Source organism: Coturnix japonica, chromosome 10 (genome assembly GCF_001577835.2).
Source record: "Coturnix japonica isolate 7356 chromosome 10, Coturnix japonica 2.1, whole genome shotgun sequence".
In the NCBI taxonomy this organism is placed as follows: Eukaryota; Metazoa; Chordata; class Aves; order Galliformes; family Phasianidae; genus Coturnix; species Coturnix japonica.
Genome location: NC_029525.1, coordinates 4,686,337 through 4,699,574, shown reverse-complemented (window position 1 = coordinate 4,699,574; position 13,238 = coordinate 4,686,337). Strand labels below are relative to the sequence as shown.

General features: G+C 41.9%; 1 protein-coding gene across 4 annotated transcripts in view; it reads right to left on the bottom strand.

The window, feature by feature from the left end:
- Positions 1 to 2,913, bottom strand: part of TRPM1 (transient receptor potential cation channel subfamily M member 1) — a 92,038-nt gene extending 89,125 nt beyond the window's left edge. For all 4 annotated transcript variants that reach the window (XM_032446871.1, XM_032446873.1, XM_032446874.1 and 1 more), the window contains exon 1: positions 2,717 to 2,913. The gene's annotated coding sequence lies outside the window, so the exon portion shown is untranslated. The remainder of the gene's footprint in view (positions 1 to 2,716) is intronic.
- Positions 2,914 to 13,238: the final 10,325 nt, after the last annotated feature.

Here is a 13,238-nt window from a genome sequence, read left to right as displayed (position 1 = left end):
TTACTTAACAGTACTAAGAAACTAGCTGATAATAGATTATCTCATGCAAATCAAATATTCCACCACCGCTTGTTTTCGACAGAGCAAAATACAAAGTATCTTCTCTACTCTCCTACTTCAGATTGCATTTCAGTATTTAGTTTAACTCTTCTTCACAGAAGCACAGAGGACAGAAGCATACATGGAAAATGGAAGAAGGCTCTCTACTTAAAGCATTTTTTATTTTCCTGACTAAAGTCAGTTTAGCAGGATTATCAGTTCCCTGCTTGAGATGTCAAACTGAAAAGCCATGGATCTATCTTCAGCTAAAAGCAACTGCATTTCATTTAGATCAATCTGACAGCCACTTAAATACATTTTCAAAATCAGAATGCTTTTTGTTAGCACCCCAGACCAAGACTCGAAGAAAAAATATTATGGGAGAAAAGGATTAATAAACTGAACTTTCAGGGGATCCTTCCATCATTAAAGATGAAGCAGCACTTTCTCTGCAAATACTATTTCCCTGGCTGTATCCTAGCTACACTGATCACTTACATAGGATGCTGGTTAATAGCACAGTATGTTCCAAAGCAATGGTAATAACACCTAAACTGGTCTTCCACACTGCCTTTATTAAAGATCATATACTGATATATACATATATATATGTGTGTGTGTGTGTATAAATAAAACAAAAAAAATCCTGCTGCAACATTGGCCTTTAAAATGAACCTCTGCAAATGGGAGACATGAGCCTTAAGAAAGAAGATAGAGAAAAATCCCCCTCCCTGACTCAGGTAGAATTAAGACTGTATGACAGGTTCAAACAGATAATGTGACCCAAAAAGATTAATTTCTATTTCCCTGTACAGGTCTGACTGTAGCTCTTCTCTTCACACTGTTGAATCTCATCCCCCTCTTTGATCTACTAGGTCATGCTCCTAGCCAGCAACTGCCATAGTGCAATTATACTAACAACTGGAGGGTCCAGAGCAAGAACACGTACTGCATGGTCACCCAACTACATTATTTGACTCAGTAACACTCTTTGTTCTTAGCAGTTGAAGCACAGTTTTTGTATACTCATCTATACTGTATGTTGTAAGGCTGTCAGCATTTTAAGAGTAACCGATGTAGCAAAATCTAGACCATTACAAATGAGGAAAGCAGGTAAATATTTTTGAGAATAGGTCCCCTGTCCAACAAAACAGCCAGAATTCTTGTTTGGGCCATCTCCACTATCCCTTTAAGGGGCCCTGAGACAAAGAACACTGCTTAAGCCAAAATCACAACATCATCAGTATCTCAATAGACTTAAAGTTGGTAATAAGAGACCCATAGAAGTATAATATTATTACAATAGCTCCTGGAAAATGTGTAAGTAGATCTATAGCTACCATAAAAGATGCCTGCTTCATTGCTATTATAAGTAGTACCCAAAACGAGCATTAAATAACGTTGAAGTAGAACTAAGCTAAGGAATTCAAGATTTTGATCGAGGCTTTACTTTTAACAAGGCTCTACTAATATATATTTTAAAACATGATCTTCGTTGCTTTTTCCAGTTAGCGCTCACAGATCCAAGCAGTGTTCAGGCACTGCTCAGGATGCTGGACTAAAAGGTAATTCAGATTAATTCAGGCTAAACATCCCTAAGTCCTCAAACATTTCCCAGAGCATCTGCCAATTCCCAGTAAAGCATTCAGAATGATCCCATCTTCTTCCTATACCAGCAACCCTGCCCTCCCCCCAGCTATTCTTTCTCCTTACCAGAAGGGAGAGCAGATGCTTCACTGCATTTGAAAACAGTTGGAGAAGGAAACAGGCGATACCTAAGGGTGTATCTATGAGAAAACTGTACTGGCATAACCATGTGAACTTATTTCTGAAACCCAGGTCTACCTTGTACCCAGCTACTCCACAGACTGGCTGTACTGCTTTGTGCTTCACTCTTCAGTTTGTGTAGGAAAGCATTTTTAAGTCACCTTGTTCCTCACGTGCAGGAATGGCTTGGCTCCTATCTGCTGTAAACAGACCAAGCTGCGGCCTGCACAGGATCTGGGTGTTCCAAGCATAAGGCTATCAGAGTATGTAGAGTCCCTAACACCTCCAGTGTGGCCTCTGTTACAGCCCAGGCTGACAGATACGCTGGCAGAGAGCTATTATCTTTTCTAAGAAACAATAGAAACAAAATATATGGTGACCTCCTGGAAAGGTTCTTCCTAAGGGACAGATTCCAAGTGCCCACCCTGAGATGTTGCAAGAGTTCTGCTGGACCTGGGCAATGACTTTGTCCTTTTCACAAAGCTTCAAGAGTTATCTGATATTGAATTTGAACAGCAACAGAGTGGTTCCTACTATACTGAGGTGACACAAGAAACGGAAACACAGTAAATGCTTTACTTGCTCCTCTTCCTCCCTGGAGGATCCCTTCCAGTGACCTGTATGCCACCACTGCAGGGCAATTTTACCTTCTGTCCTGAGTACAGTTCAGCATTGCAAACAAGTCACGTGGGATGTATGTGGCAGTACTAGTCTTCATTCCCTCCAGCATACTGTGCTGTTTGTAACTGTGCTCAATATTAAGAGAATAAAGCAAAGAGGAAAAAATAGCTCCAACTCCTACACATTAATTAGTTTTCAGATCTCCTCAGAGCATCTCTTTTGACATCCCAGTGGGTTTAATCTACGTTAGGAACTAATTAAAGTTATGAAGAAAGATTCTCACCCATACCTTAGCACATTTACCCAAGATAAGGGGGCCTGAAAATCCTGAAGTCACATTGAGAGCAACATGCTGTCAATTTCCCAGGATCCCAGGGACAGTTCAGGTCTAAGAGGTGTGCCAGGAACAGGACATGGGGCACAACACTGATGACTTGTCACACATGAGATGCTGTCTACATCCTGGAAGCTGTCTAGAATCAGAAAAGCAGAAAAGATGGGGAAACCATCATCACCCCTGTTAGACTGCATGTATTTTGCTCTGCTTCTTACAGCTGTCACTGTATGACCAAACCTGATTTTCTAAAATACATGACTACCAACTAAAAGGCAGGATGATACTTATAATAGAGAGAAATAAAGAAAATACTAGCAGTTGGATTCCCAAGCTGACACCTTTATTCAGTAGTGCTAAGCAGAAGCTATTGTAATAATAATAATAAAAAAATACAGTGATTACTACTGGAATTACTAAAAATGGAGTGAGAAGGGAAAAAAGGCACCCTCATTTGAAGGGTTTTGAAGGATTCCCCCTGTTTCATATTAGCTACAAAACCATCAGCTGGAGTTCAAATGGGCCATTATCAATGCTGGCAGAACCACAGACATGAAGGAAACAGACTTCTGCATCTCTATACAAAGATCTTGTAACCCAGAAATGAACAGATGACTACAGTGTGCTAGATCTGGTTCTCCTGATCTCACTCTGATGTCTCGGCTCCAAAAGCAACATTTCCTTAATTCAAATTCCTGAAACAGAAACCTACCTTCCACACCTATATTCCGAACTAAAAATCTGGAATAAACACAGAAACACTGTACAGCAGGTGTACAGACCAAGATCATTGTTCCTGCTAAGGTGGGGCTTTGTGTTTTAATTGTGCCGTTAAGAAATTAACATGACTCACCACCTCTCCTTTTTCCTGCCTTTCTATTGGCCTTGTACTGTACAAACTGGGGTGTGTTTGAAGGGGCTGGGGGGAAGGGAGATAGTAGAGGGAAGCTTAAAGAAATACTCATGTACCTGGTGACATTTCTGGTCTTGATTTAGAACAATAATACCTAAGCATTTACATCGCTAACAATGGCAATAAGAGAGAAAATACATGACAGTAATGAAACCCAGGGAATCCAAATTATGAACTAAACAAAAGGCAACCAAGCTAATCTTTTCTGATGTTGGCACTCCAGCAGCTACTTGATAGTCAAGGCAGAATAATAATAAGCCAAAAGAAATCTCTCATCTCTCACAAGGGGAAGGCAGGAATGCAAGATGTCCTTGTGGAATGTTATCAGATGAGAAGTGAAATTCCAGTCTTTACTGAGGCTGCTCCTGGAACACAAAACACTGGGTGCATTCCCTTCATACACACTTCCATTTTGTGCTTTATCTTTCCATGCCATGCTGCTTAAAGGCTTGCAGGCTTCTCAGCAATCTTAGTACATGGTCAGAGTAACATCCAAACCTGCACTCCTCAGCCTCGGATAAAATAGAAGCCATTTCAACCAGGAGCAAGAGAAATCTCTAGCCCCAGTGTGGACCTTCAAGGGATCATCCTGAGGTTTAATTCATATTCTGCTCACCAAAGGCTTCTCAAACATCCTAACAAAGAATGCTTAACAAATCTTTGGTGGTCAGCAGTGGGACAGCATGAGACCTGACAAAGCTCTGATTTCACTTTCAAATTGTTAGAATTTGGCCTATGCTGTTAAACACAATTGTTAATAATCACCACCTATTTAATCATTGATGACAGCTGTTACCTTGAACAAAAAATAGAATACTTTTTCCAGGTTTTGAAGAGTAAGCGAGGGAAGAGGGAAGTTTTCTTCCCATGGTAGTATCTTAGAAAATGTAATCTGAATACCACAGACAAGAAGGGCCTGGAGAGAGGACAAACACATCTCTTCAGCATAGGAGTCACAAAAAACCATCTGAATTTCTGGGAGCTTAAGTAGCACTGAAAATACCCATTCATGTGACATTTGTCTTCTACAGGAGCAAGAAGATTTTAACAACTCCATTGGGAGCTAAGGTGTATTATAGTCTTTTGATGTGAGTAGGGAATCTCATCCTGACCACATCCTTTAAGGTTGCATATGCCACATTATAAATTTTTTTTAAAGTTCAGAGACCAAAACATAACTCACATATACAAGATGAATATAATAGATTACAACAGAGAGACAGGTTCAGTGTAACAGACTGCTCACAAACTCTAACAAAAAGCATGTTACCAAAAGCGCAGAAGTGCCACAGGACAAACCTTTTGTATAGGAACTTTCCAAGACTTACAGATACTACCCAGTTATCAAGAGCTGGCAACACAGAGCTCTGCCTGTGTGCCTTGATACTGACTGCAGTGAGTCATCACTACCTGCAGTTTCTGTTGGATTCAATTAGGCCAGCAGTCAGGATTACATTTTAACTTAAAAATACAAAAAGTTGCTTTTCTAGGAATATTTTAAAGGTACTCCACATTCCACAAGAAAAAACTATTTCCATTGTAGAAGAGTTCTTTCAGCACTGAATAAGTTTGAGAGAGCGCTGCTGTCCATGTGACTGCCATCACACAGCTTTTAAACCAATCAGTAAGTTCTATGAGCACAGGAGATAAAGCAGTCAGTTTTCTATGGATTTATACTCATGATTTTGCATGATGATGCACAAACTCACGATACAGTCTCTCACTTTGACAATTACTGGGCCTAACCCAACCTACTACCCCATTTGACCTCTTTTCAGACACTGTCTCATTGGTAAAGCTAGCCAAAACTTGCTGGGGGGATCCACAGAAGTCAGACAAGCAGAGCATTAAGTGTCACCACTTTAAGAATTTAAGTAAAAAAAATAAAAAATAAAATTCTACATAACTGCGGTTAAACTGCCATACTATCAGGAAAGATCACAAACTAAAAAACCTCTTAACATTCTGAGCACTTTTGTTCCTACTCTCTAAGTACAGAAATGAGTAAAAATTCTTTTCTGCAGGCCAAACTCCAGTCAGCCTAGGAAAATACAGGATTCCTTGCATCTAATCCTGCTTTGTGTCACTGGAATATTGCCCAAGACACTTTCAGAGAACAGTTCCCAACCCTATGTTCCCAAATGCAAATAAACACACTTACTTTGAAAGTTATTACTGAATAGTTCTGACCTGGTTTATTGGTGTAACCTGCTAGTTTCCTCACCACAACGTGGACTAAAGCAACTTGTTTCACTGCAAGAGACACCAGAGTGATGAGACCAGACCTTCATAAAACTCTGCCAGGTTCTGTCTGATTGCATTTCCACCCAGGCCTTTGGCAAATACAAACAAATAAAGAAATAAAAAACAACAGCAACAATAACAAAACAAAACAACCCCAAAAACAACAACAAAAAAATGGCCAGGAAGGGGGGAAGGGAATAAGTTATAAGTATTATTAAAACCTATATGACCAGTTGTCCAAGACACACTAACCCACAGCACTAGTACTACTACGAAGCCATTTTAGACCTTGGCAAAATCATCATCTTCCCCACCACAATTCTCCTGTTAAATGAGTCAATAGTATGTATCATCATTTCCTTTAAGGAATAGATTGCTCTAGATTATTTTTTAGATTAAAAGATAATTTATTATCTGTTAAGTTGTGAATGTGCAAGTACCCAGAGTAAACAAAACATCATTTTTACATCTTTACACCAAGAACAGAAAGCTGAACATATTTAATAGGTAATTCAAAGTGTGTGTGAGCAGATATTTTGTGGCTTTCACATTCACTTTCGTCATTTATTTTTCTTAAAAGTGACAACAAAATTGCTCGTATTTTTCCTAAACAACCCTGATATTTACAAAGCTCCTTACCAGACCTTAAACTATACAAGCTCAAATGTGAAAACTATTTTGTCACAGCCTGCAAACCTAATTCTCCACTTTTGCACTACCTGGTTACTTGTTTCTTACCCACTGAAAATGGTACAAGTTCTTTCAAGAAAAATATAAGATCTATATAAGATCTTACTTCAAGAAAAATTAATCCCAATTTACCTTAGCAAAAGTGAAAGATGAATACAGACTACAACTGGATCTAAATAAAGAATAGACATTACACTAAGTATGAAAAAGGAGCTTCAGCAACACTCACATGTACACCTATTATCAGCATGTCTTATAGCGGTATTGTTGAACACAGTGATGAATGTCAGGCACATCTGTTCATGACTTAAAACCTGCATAATTGACAACACTCTATTACCCTGTTTCTCACTATTATTTCAATGCATGTAACGTCCACTTCATTTAATTACAGCAGCATTGAGAAAATTAAACAGCCCACAGATGAAATAGCACACTTCAAGTCAAGGTAAGATCATATGGTTGCAAAACCACTTGATCACAGATGTGACCCAATCCAATTACTGTCTCAGCTACACTAAAAACAAAAAACAACCCACAGGATGAAGCCAAGCTTTCAAAACTTATGTAATTAGCTTTATAAAAGAAAAAGGTTATGAGAAAAATGTATGTATCTACTTTGCAAAATGTATTTAGCCTATGCAAACTACAATCTAACCGATGCAAAACAGGTTAAATGCTGACAGAGAATTACAACATATTCCCACCTATGGAAATAGGCACGTTTGAAAAAGCAGCTTAAGACAGACATTGAACTATCTCCAGGCTGGGATTAAAAGTGAAAGGACACATGGATCTCTTCCTCTAACCAGTGAGATGTCAATCTCAGTAGCTTTCCCTCATCTATGAACTTCTCCTTATGCTTTTCTTTAAAAACAAAAGCAAACAAACCAAACTCTGCATACCTATGAAGAAATTTTACAGTCCCTAAATCTTCTGCATCATAAACTTTAAATGCAACATGAACGTAAAATGAACAGTAAATATTTGAAGTGAAAAACGTATTTAACATCTGATCAACAAAAATGATTTTACGCATGCTCCCATCAGATTCAGTGGGGCCACTTGGTTGATTAAGTATCAATACAAGAGAAAAGTCTGAGTGATGATGCCTTTAGATTGTTTAAGTGACACATCAATGTTTTTCACATCATGAAAAGTCAAATGAACCAAAAGCAAAGAATACAAAATGAGTCCAAGAGCAAAACGTGAGAGCAGACAAACCTGAGGCCAGACTTCTGCCTGTCAGACAGAAAGTTGTGACTGTGCAGGAAGTCTCCCAAACTTCCCTTGCAGTGTGGAACCAAGAGACAGCTGCAATAAACCCTAAAGAACAATGTACTGTAAATAGCGAGCAAAAGGCATAGGAAAACAGAAGATGTGTCCTCTTCAGCAGCCTCCCATGGAATGATACTTAGAGTGCCTAAGTAAAACATACTGCTGAACTCAAAGGCAGAATTGAGGTATGTAAAGAGCTGGCAGATCTAACAACCATGGAGCACAGATATTCTCACTGTAACCTGAGGCTGACATAAGCAGCTAAACTCCTTTTTACAGTCAGGGCCATAATTTCATATTTCAGCTTTGCAACAGACAGACAACTAACTTCAGACCATAACTCCTGTGCTTCAAGACATTAGCAGAGAAATCCTCTCTGGCAGCCTCCTGAGATGATTAGTTTCTGTACAGTGGTTGATACTGCACAGCAAATAAAGGTCTGTGGACACATAAACCTAGATTTTATTAGGTTCAGATGAGTTCAATTTGCTAACCATTCATAGAAAAGACGATTCTCCAGAACACGTATATTCAAACAAGGCTGTCTTTTCATGACTTCCTCATTTACCCTGTTCATTTAAAGACATAAGAGGCACTTAACCCTCTCACCAGTTTCAAACAACATAGATCTTTTACACATGTGTGGCTTGAGAGACCTTTATTTATCAGAACAAATTCTGTCACAAGATACCTCTTGTCCATGGTTATTTCATATGTTGTGGCAGAAGCTTATATTGTAATACAATGGGTATTTACTAGAGGACCCCTCTGAAGAATAACATAATGCCACAGCCTCGTGAGATTCATAAAGCAATTGCAGAGCAAATCACCCCTCCAAAGAGCAAAGGGCAAAAGCATTACTAATGCACACTCGAGACTCCTGTTCTAACACTGCGGTTTAAAGTGCTGAGGGCGTTCCTCTGCACTTAAGAGATTACTTTTGCTCTCCTCACCTCAGACACCCCCTCAGACAAGGTAAACTCTTCCAGCCACTGGCTGATTTGTTATACATTAAAGGAGCTGGGAGATGGTAGCAATGGATCTACACAGCATTTCTTATGAGAAGCAAGAAAATCCACTAATACCTAGTCAAGTTGTAGATGGAATGTCTCAAGGACACTCCCAACTCCAGTGACTCACGTTTGTTTGCTGTAACATGGCTTTGTTGGCATGGGCTATAAAACAACAGGCCCTATTTTCAATGTACGTCATTGCCCCGGGCTGTTGCTGATCAGAGATAGCTGCTGTGCTGTGAGCAGCTGGGTGGCACAGCGCATGCAGCCATGCTGCAGGGTGCAGGAAGGGGGAAGCTCGTGGACATGGCGGAAGCAATCTGCTGCTGCTCAGATGAAAACTGTAGGAGAGAAGCAAAATCAAATACGTCAGATACGGACACGCTCTCCACAGGCCCCTTAAACACAGCAGCTCCAAGAACTGCTTAGGAGACAGGCAACCTGAAAACCACTTGGGGGAGAGGGGCCATTGCCACACTGTAACAGACTTGAAACAAAGAAAGTAATTTTGTAATGACTAACGGGAGTATTTCTCCTTGTACGGAAACAAAAAGCAAACAGACATCAATTCAAGTTCTGGGGAACAGGCTAAGGGCTGAAATAGACGCTCCAGGGCTTCTAGAGGAAGTCAAGTAAAGGGGAGTTGCACATGCCCTTCCTCTGCAATGTCTTTCTCTGGCGAGGCTCACGCAGGATCCTCCAGCTCTCATCCATGGCTCTCATCCAGCACAGGCGATTCCTATTTCTCATGCAGCACGGCCCCTCTTTTCCCCTTGATTCCAGGGACACGCAAGTGTGTCACGCTGTTACATGCCCTTCCAGGGAGACAAAGGCTTTTCACTGCTTTCACAAAGTACGGTTTGTGCGTGGTAAATGATCGCCCTCAGTGGAAGGAAAGCTCTCCATTCCTTTCCCCTCCGCTCAGCGCGTGGGCAGCCCGCTGCCAGAACACACGTCGGCGTTCTCGCACGTCTCCCATTCACCACACAGAACTGGGGACCGCCATCGCCTCGGGAGCAGGTGGCGGTGCGGTGCCAGGGCTCACACACTCACACAGGCCTTACCCGGCCCCACAACCCACGCGGGGCCACCGCCCACCGCGAGGAGGGGCCGGGGCTGGGCGCACAGCCCGACGCGGAGCCGCGCATCGCGTGTCAGGGGCGCCCCGCCCGCAGCCCGCTATTAATAGAGCGCTGGCGGCTGCGGGCCGGGCCGAGCGGGGCACACGAGGACAACGGCGGAGCCCGATTAAAAGGGCAACGACTCCACCGCAGACACGGCGGTGGGGCCCACAGCCCGTTTCCTATTACTGCTGCCAGAAGTGTGAAGGTCGCTGAAGACCAAGAAACAGAAGTTTCTCCCGTTGCCTTTTCTATACAAGTACTTCTGGCAAAACTCAGCAGGATCCAGCCCTGACCACCACTGAGCATCCTGAAGGCATCAGCCCCAGAAATGGCATCGGCCAAAGAAATTTCCATTTGACTTTGTGTTGGTCTTGTCAGGAAGAACTTGGCTTGGGAGAAGAGCTTGCCCTCTCACGTATCTTCACTGTAATTTAGAAGCAAATAAAGGCCGCCTGTGCCTCTTAGCTTCTGCTAAAACCAAAAGGATATGACCACATAACTTTGAGTACGAAACACACACTTTAACTAAGCTGAAATCTCACTAGTGGGAAGGGTCATGATCCCACACATATTCTAGTTAACAGGTAAACACCTGGCACTTGCCAGAATATCCTGACAGCAGAACACAGAGTTGGGTAACCCTGCCCTGTTCATCACGTGTGATTTTCTGACAAGTACAGAACATTTAGCCAACCAGCACTGGAACCAATGCCCTTGATTCCTCACTTTTCTGTACCAGGTGGCACATACACCTGAGCTGGAATGCTCTACATCCAGTTTTTGAATGAATGTGAACCTTCTTTGCCCAGATATGGAGTGATACCTGGGGGGCCAGGGCAGGAATTGATCTGTATAGGCCTCTACAAAGAAGAGATTTAGTAGAGTCTGTTTGGAGCCACTCACACTTCATTTGAAAGTATCTAAACCCGTTGTTTCCCTTGTAATTATAAAAAGCAGCTTACTCTGGCCAACATTCTTTTTAGGAGGTCTTTGCCAAGTTATGAACAATGCCTCATCAAAACACAGGGTTGTGCAGAGCGCGTAAACATATGCCATAAAGGTTAAGCTGGTATTCTTTCCAGCCTCAGACCACCCCTGTTTTCTTAGAGATGTTTCAAGAGGAACATCTAATTCAATTAATATGATTTTTTCATTTCTGAATTCACTTGTGTACATACTTTTCAGATGCATCACCAAAGTTTCCAACATGCACGCTGAAAACAACGCACCAAAAGTCCACAGTGTGAAGTTAGATGCAGATCAATTACGTATTCCTGGTGAACAAAGCAGTGAATAGGCTGACTACTGAGAGAGGAAGTCTAAAACAAGACAGAACACAATACAAGCAATTTTGTTCAAGCAAGCTAAGAGAGAAACTAACCTCCCAACTTTGGGCTAACATGATATTTTTGCCTCCTAAACTTACTCGTGCACACATGAATGGAGACTGCTAACAGAAAAGGAGAGAGAATCCTTAGACAGGAAAAAAGAAAAGGATTAAATTCTGCATTTCATAGTGGGACTAGAGGAGAACTGCAGCACTAGGACTGCTGCACTACTTGTGTCCCAGGACACTACCCTGCAGGGTTCATTCTTGGCAAAACTTTCTGGGTTAATGTAAAGACAACAAATAGAATCCTAAGTCATTCAGCTTGGCTGTACTTACATCACTGTGTCAGAATGCTCCTGCCGGGAGGCTAAACTATTCACCATGTTGAAGCTGGAACATCTCATCCACATGTCTCTGGTACAGAACTAACCACACAAACACAAGACGGGACACATTTGGGACCGCTCTTCCCGCAGCTTTTGATGCAGCCCTATATACCACACATACACTTGCGGCTCTCAGCTCTCTCCTCAAAGGATACTGCACATAACATCACCACTCTGCCTTAAATCTTCTGGCCTAAAAATGCTCCCACATGCTCTGAAAGCAAAGTGTGCAGTGCTATGCTCAGAGAAAGCAGCACTGAAGGCTGACAAGCAGAAAGTCAATTATCAAGGTAACCTTTTGGACCACTGCAATAGTAGCTTACCATCATCACTGGAAGCTGTTCACTCAGTAGCACATCCACTGCTCAGACAGCACTGAGACAGGTGATATCACATGCTCTTAGGTGGCTGTGAATCACCAGTTGCCACTACACACTATTCAGCTTCTCTAAGTCTGGATCTGTCACAAACTGTTAGAATTACAATGTCACTTGAACCACTGCAAGGCTGCATACAGGGAAGCCAAGACAATCTTTTTTGCTGAACTGCAAGGGACAACTTGCTCCTTACATGGAAGTTTACACATCACTTTTTCCTTGTCCCGCCCCCTTCAGAAATAGGTTCTTGTGCCTGGCATCACCACAGTCATCATTCTAGCCAAGCCTCAGAAAGGCAGAGGTACTGTCTGCACCTCTGGAAATGGTCCTGAGAAGGCCTCAGCTCTGGTCTGAGATACTTTTGGAAGATAACACACACTGTTTGTTTTGGTATCTGGCAAATCTGTATACTTTTGTAACAGTTGTTCCTCCCAGCAACAACAGCAGTTAGCCTACACAGTGCAAGGGGTACACCTGGGCCCCTCCCACCTGCTGGGTAACAGCCCCCAACCTCTTCCTCCCTGACCTATACAGATGGGGTTCTTGGCTAGATTGGTAAAGAAAAGACTCCTTTAGTTGCCTCCAAGGGTATTCTATGGAAATTTTGTATGCAGATCGTGAGAACCATGGAGAATGCATTTACTCATCTGATTACCTGTAAAACCCTACAAACCACTTGATGCAGTGCCAAGTTGTTCCAAGGAGCATCTACTTAACACTGAAAAGTAATGAGACTGAAAAGACAAAACAAATAGTTAACAAAAATGAGCAACTGTCTTTTTCATCTGACGTCAGTGCAAAAGTTAAGACACGGGGGAGCTGTGCAGCACTGAACCTTCCTCACTATGCTCCCACAAGGCAATAAGTCGGGGTACTTTTAGGATCTTCTATCACTTGTCCTCCATCTCCCTGAAACATACAGGCAGAAAAACTTACAAGCAGGTAATGTGGTTGCATGGCAGAATGGGTATGGGCTAGGAAGAGATCGCTGTTTGCAACACAGGAAACCCCACATCATCAACAGGATTTATACCTGCATCCTGAACCCAATCTCAGACATAAGTAAGATGTCTCTGAAAACACTTGTAAGACATTCTTGCCATGAAGGCTAAATCCCAGCTC